The sequence below is a fragment of the Dendropsophus ebraccatus genome, chromosome 9 (genome assembly GCF_027789765.1).
Source record: "Dendropsophus ebraccatus isolate aDenEbr1 chromosome 9, aDenEbr1.pat, whole genome shotgun sequence".
Lineage (NCBI taxonomy): Eukaryota > Metazoa > Chordata > Amphibia > Anura > Hylidae > Dendropsophus > Dendropsophus ebraccatus.
This window is the reverse complement of record NC_091462.1, coordinates 45,445,850-45,452,628: the sequence shown is the minus strand read 5'-3', so window position 1 is coordinate 45,452,628 and position 6,779 is coordinate 45,445,850.

Here is a 6,779-nt window from a genome sequence, read left to right as displayed (position 1 = left end):
GGTGTCATTTTTTGCGCCATGATGTGATCTTTCTATCGGTACCTTGATTGCCCATATACGTCTTTTTGATCGCTTTTTATTACATTTTTTCTGGATTTGATGCGACCAAAAATGCGCAATTTTGCACTTTGGGATTTTTTTGCGCTGACGCCGTTTACCGTACGAGATCAGGAATGTGATTAATTAATAGTTCGGGCGATTACGCACGCGGCGATAGCAAACATGTTTATTTATTTATTTATTTGTTTACTTTTATTTAAAACCTGGGAAAAGGGGGGTGATTCAGACTTTTATTAGGGGAGGGGGCTTTTTACTATTAACAACACTTTTTTTTTTTTTTTACACATATACTAGAAGCCCCCCTGGGGGACTTCTAGTATATACACTCTGATCTCTCATTGAGATCTCTGCAGCATAGATATGCTGCAGAGATCCATGAGATCGGCACTCGTTTGCTTTTGGCTGCTGCAGCCGGAAGTAAACGAGTGCCGAGCCGAGGACGGCGCCATCTTGGACGCGTCCCCGGCCGGCATCAGTAACGGAGATCGCTCCTCCGGGACAAGGTCCCGGAGGAGCGATCTCCCCCACTAGACACCAGGGAAACGTTGCCTCCGGTAATCGGAGGCAGCTGTCAACTTTGACAGCTGCCTCCGATTAGCTAATTAGCGGGCACGGCGATCAGACCGTGCCCGCTAATAGCGGCGGTCCCGGGCTACACGCGGCACCCGGGATCGCGGCACTTCAAAGCGGGGCCGCCGCGCGGCCCCGCTTTGAAGTGCAAGTGAGGACATAGGACGTACCGGTACGTCCTATGTCCTTAAGAGGTTAAAGTGTCACTGTCGGTAAAATTTTAATTGCAGAAATCAATAGTCCAGGCGATTTTAAGAAACTTTGTAATTGGGTTTATTAGCCGAAAAATGAATTTTTATCATGAAAAAGCAGTTTGAAGCTCTCCCCCCTGTCTTCATGGTTCTCCTATGGAGAGAGAAAGTAAAAGCAGCAAAACAGGACAACAAAGAGTTAATTTACACTGACATCCCGGGCTCTCTCCTCTGACATTACCACTGAGCTATCTGATCTCTAATTAGGGCTCCTAATAGCTCCCCCACTGAGCAATCCTTTGTTCTTGGCTCTCAGCTGCCCTCTAATCTCGCTCCTCCCTGCTCCCTCCTCCCCCCTCCCCTCTTCATAGACCAGACAAATCCGACTGATGAAAAAACAGTCAAGATTTTCTGATTCTGAGGAGTGGACAGCAGAAAGGAGAGAGGGGGGGGAGGGACCTGGGAAAAAGCTTTTTACATGCAGATAATGGCATATTTGGCTAATAAACCCAATTACAAAGTTTCTTAAAATCGCCTGGACTATTGATCTCTGAAAAAAAAAAAAAAAAATATGACAGTGACACTTTAAGCCGTGACACTCTGTACTGGCTAGAATTCCTGTGTTTAGTACAGTAAGTAAGTACAGCTTTGTTTTACAGCATGATAACAACCAAAAAATAATGAATGCAAACTTCCTTTATTTCACATGTACTGTTGATTTAAATTTTGAAAGTTATAACAACAGGTACACTATAAAGGGTATAATATTTCATCTTATATAGATATGCTTGTAGGGCATATCCAACTAAATATTTTTGCAACTTCATTTTATATAGCGGACTTAACTCCTTTTCCTCATATGTCCTTTCTCTCTCTCTCTCTCTCTTCCAATGTTGCCTGATTTTAAAGCAGAGTGATGGCCGGTAACCTAGACAACATGCTATAAAAATGGAGGAGAAGAGTAGGCTTATCAGGAGAAGGAGACAAGTTCACACACGGACACACACATTATAAACCAATTCATCTGACAGATTTTTGATGCCAAAACCAGAAACAGACTATAAATAGAGAACAAAGGAGGTCAAAGGAAAGACTGAGATTTCTTCTCTTTTGGCTTCAAAAACCTTTCAGATAAATTGGTCTATTATCTGTGTTTGTAAACGCAGCCTAAATGAATGTAGTTGCAATGATATACTGCTCAAAAAAATAAACAGAACACTCAAATAACACATCCTAGATCTAAATTAAAAAAAAAAATATTCTCATTGAATACTTTGTTCTGTACAAAGTTGAATGTGCTGACAACAAAATCACACAAAAATAATCAATGGAAATCAAATTTATTAACCAATGGAGGCCTGGATTTGTCACACACAAAATTAAAGTAGAAAAACACAGTACAGGCTGATCCAACTTTAGGCTATGTTCACACTGCGTATGTTTCCGGCCCTAATGCGAACCGCGAATATACCCACGTAATTTTGAGGTTGATGCGCTCGCTTGAAAGTATACGATATACGCCCACACAATGCACACTACGTATGAGCTTATGGCCGGATCGTATACGGCGCCGTGAAAAATGAACATGACCACTGTTTGAGGACGGAAATGTTGAAACTCACAGCCGTGGATTTCCATGCGGTCCCATACGGAGTACTTATTTCAGCCAAATTGAACTTGATTTTTTGATCCAAAAGGTTCTGTGTGGTTTACGGGGCTGGGCGAAGATTTCCAAGTAAATGACCTGTTTCAGATCGCTTCGAAACTTAGTGACTATTGCGCTGCTCAAGGAAGGAGGGCGGATTTATTTGGAGTGGAGTTGATTGATGATCTGGGACATTGCTGAATGCTAGTAATGCCAGCAGTGTCCCTGAAGCCTGTATGACTATCCTTTGGTGTTTGTCTTGTCTCTGTTCTGCGTTTCCACCATAGCCTCAGGTAAGGGACTATCCCCTGTGGTTGTCCGCAGTCACCTACTGCTGTGTGAGGCAAGTAGGCAGGGTCAGCTGGGTGGGACCAGGCTAGAGTTCACGGTCTGTGTTCTTCCCATGCCTTCTCTATCATACTCCACCTACGGTCAGGGCCCTATTAACAGCTGCTGCCATGGGCACTAAACCAGAGGACACCCCATCTTTGGGAGCGTGGTTTCAGCCACATGCATTTCTCTACATGTAGAAACATTGTCTGAATTGTGTTTTTCATGGTTTTTAACTGCTTAAAACATAATCAGATTTCCATATTAAATCAATGATTAAAGCGGTCTGCATATTGTTTGAATAAATTATCACCACAGGATTGGTAGATTGGTAGGTAATAGCTCCAGGCGTCACATTTAACACCACCATACCAGACCTGAAAAATACCGCCATACTGTGACTGGATAACACTGCCATACCAGACCTGATCAATACCACCATACTGTGACTGGATAACACAGCCATACCAGACCTGACCAATACAGCCATACCCCCTCCCCCTCGGAAAAGACACCAGATTTACTGGCAAGTCTGAATGGGAGGTGGGAGTGGGAAAAAATAAAAACAAAAAAAAGTTGTTTCCTTCCACCTGCTCCCTGGCGCTGCCCCCCTACAAGGTGTTGCCCTAGGCATCGGACCACAGGTACCGTGTGGTAAATACGGCCCTTCCTACGGTCCTGACAGCTTTCATTAGAAAATGTATCCCAACCATTTATTGGAACCTGCCCAGACATGAACTAGAGATGTATCACACTCCTACCTTTTTTTGTCCAAAAGTGTCAATCGCTCGTCGGGATAGTAATAAACCAGTTACATTAGATACCACCTATAGTAAACAATATAGGGACATTGAACAAATAGTTTGTTAAAACTTTCCTATCCTTATATCCACAGAGCCCACAGTGCAAGCATTACAGTCTGGAACTAGGATTGTTTTGAGGGGAGCCCCTACCTTAGGTACAATTTTGTCACCAAGTTAATTAGATTACTGGACCATTCACAAGCAGACACATAGGTTAGATTCCAGGATAATTCTGATGTTTACACTCACAATGTATCACCTTTTTCTTTTAAGAATGTTTCTAACACTTTTATTTCAACTGTTACTGGTTCTTTGTACAGTATAAATATCTCCAAATTAAAGGGGTAGTGCGTCGTTAAACAATTATTTACTAAATAACACACATTACAAGTTTGCAATGTATGTTATGTTAGTGAATGGCCCTCTTCCCCGTGTGCCCCCTCACCCACGCTAGACCCGGAAGTGTAGTGCTCTATACTCACCTGATTCGTGTCGACCCCTGTCCGCCATCTTGTGTCAATGATGTCATGGGGGGGAACACGGGGAAGGAGGCCATTCACTAACATAACATACATTACAAGGCTGGGTTCACACTACGTATATTTCAGGCAGTATTTGGTCCTCATGTGAGGTCCTCATAGCAACCAAAACCAGGAGTGGATTGAAAACACAGAAAGGCTCTGTTCACACACTGTTGAAATTGAGTGGATGGCCGCCATATAACAGTAAATAACTTCCATTATTTCAACATAACAGCCGTTGTTTTAAAATAACAGCAAATATTTGCCATTTAATGACGGCCATCCACTCAATTACAACATTATGTGAACAGAGCCTTTCTGTGTTTTCAATACACTCCTCGTTTTAGTTGCTATGAGGACCTGACATGAGGACCAAATACTGCCTGAAATATACGTAGTGTGAACATAGCCCAAAGTTGTATAACTTTGTAATGTGTGTTATTTAGTGAATAATTGTTTAGCGCCGCATTACCCCTTTAATTTATGTTGCTACATGTTCAATCTGTAGTCACCAGCGAGACACACATTGACCCAACTTAAGGCCAGTTTCACACGTAAGGGATCCGCAGCTTACTTTACGCTGCAAATTCACAGCGAAATCTGCTGCAGATCCCTTGCCTGTTAGTTTCTATGGGAAGACATCCTGCTGTAAGTATGTGAGTGACAGCCCCCTTAAAGCGACTCTGGACCCACAATCTCCCCCCCCCCCAATCCACCTATCTGAACATTGCACAGGTTCCTTAACGATCCAGCCCATGTGCCGTGCTGACACAGGTGATGAATAGTAGAAAATCTGCCTGGAGCATTCCTAATGATGAGGAGGGTGGGGAGGAGAGATGGAGGGGTTGTGCCAGCCTAATGCATACACAATCTAGGCCATGGCCGTTTGGCACAGGGCTGCCAGTTTAAAAGTTGTTTTTTAGCACAATAAGTGCAACACCTGCCGAACGGACCATAGGACAGATCTTGGATTAAAAGCTGCTATCTGAAGGTACAAGCAGTTTTGGGGGCTCAGATTGTGTATACAGAGTCTCTTTTACCCCCCGGACCTGGAAGGCTTTCCTAAGATTTGCTGGGGGTAGACAGGACCCATTAGATCACAGATGTCAAACTCAGGCCATCAAGCTGTTACAAAACTACAATTCCCATCATGCTTGGACAGCGAAAGCTTTGGCTTTGGCTGTCCAGGCATGATGGGAATTGTAGTTTTGCGACAGCTTGAGGGCCTGAGTTTGACATCCTTGCATTAGATGAACCAAAATATTCCCCTAATATTAAGCTTCCTTCAGGCCGGCTTGGATAAGCAGCTGAGACCCAGCACATAAAAGGTGCAGATCTTGGCTCTCAGCTCCTTCTTGGACAATAACTTAGCGGCCAACTTGCTTATTAAAAGACTTTTGTGCTTCAGAGAACTTTTTAGTCCACCTCACAGGGAAAAACAGAGGGAAAGCAGCTTCAAAGTCCTCGGTTAGATGGATAAAGCAGGCCCTTTGCATTGAATCTGCAACTTCAAATCTGTGCCATTAAATCTGCTGCAGATCCTGTACGTGTGAACATACCCTTATAGGGCAGATTTTTGCCATTACATGATCCGTCTATTCACTTGAAGACTAGTTTTCGTGTCTAAACTTTTGGTAGTTGATATCTCAGAATATATTTTCTTGCACCAACAAAGATTAGCATCTTTACATTCTTTTGATACAAACAAATATGGAGATTTACTTTAGAAGTGTTAATAGATGGTTATTATACTTTTTGACATAAAAATGCTGCAGCCAAATGTTAACGAGTTAATGGGGATATATGAAAAGCAATCCACGTTTGTGTGTTTGGTGTATTTTTATAGGGCTTTTTGGTATTTCAGCTCTTTTGTAGTTTTGTTGAAAAGTAGTAGGCTTGGTGTTTTGTTTTGTTTTTTCCCAAGAAACATTGGCATTTTTCCACTATAGACTTTAATAGGGGGTTAATGGTGGCCGATAACTTAGACAACAAGCTGTCAACAATGGAAGGGAAAGAACAGCATATCAGGAGAAGGTGGTAAAGGGCCTATTACACGGGTCGTTTAGAGGAGCAAACGAGTGCTCTCAGCGCTCGTTTGCTCCTTGTTCCCCGCTCGCTGCCGCCACTATTCAACGCGGCTGCAGCGAGCGGGTGAGTGCGGGAGGGGGCGGCGGGGAGCTGCGGGGGGGCTGCCCAGGTGATCGCTGATAGTCCAGGCAGCCCATAGGATATAGCAGCGTCTGAACGATGTCGGCTGATCGTTGCACTCTATTCCATGGGACGATTATCGTCCGTAGTGGCCGATATCGGCCGAATACGGACGATAATCGTTCAGTGGAATAGGGCCTTTAGTTGCTATATGATTGTATTTGCAAAAATATTTATCTTGACGAGTCCTATTGTATAAGTAATTTTTAGTTCAGATGGGAATACCCCTTTAATAAGTTGTGTAAATTTCTTTAAAAATCTTAACAATGAAATGCACTGGTCTGGATCTACACAATAGCACACAATAAAAACACAGTAAAATAGTCCATTACAATTACAGCTATATTGCAATTTTCAGTTTTACTAGTATTTCCAGTGTTTTTAGCCTGTGCAAAACACGTTCTTCAAAAATTAAAATAATGTTATACAAAAAGAATGGTTAAATAGATAC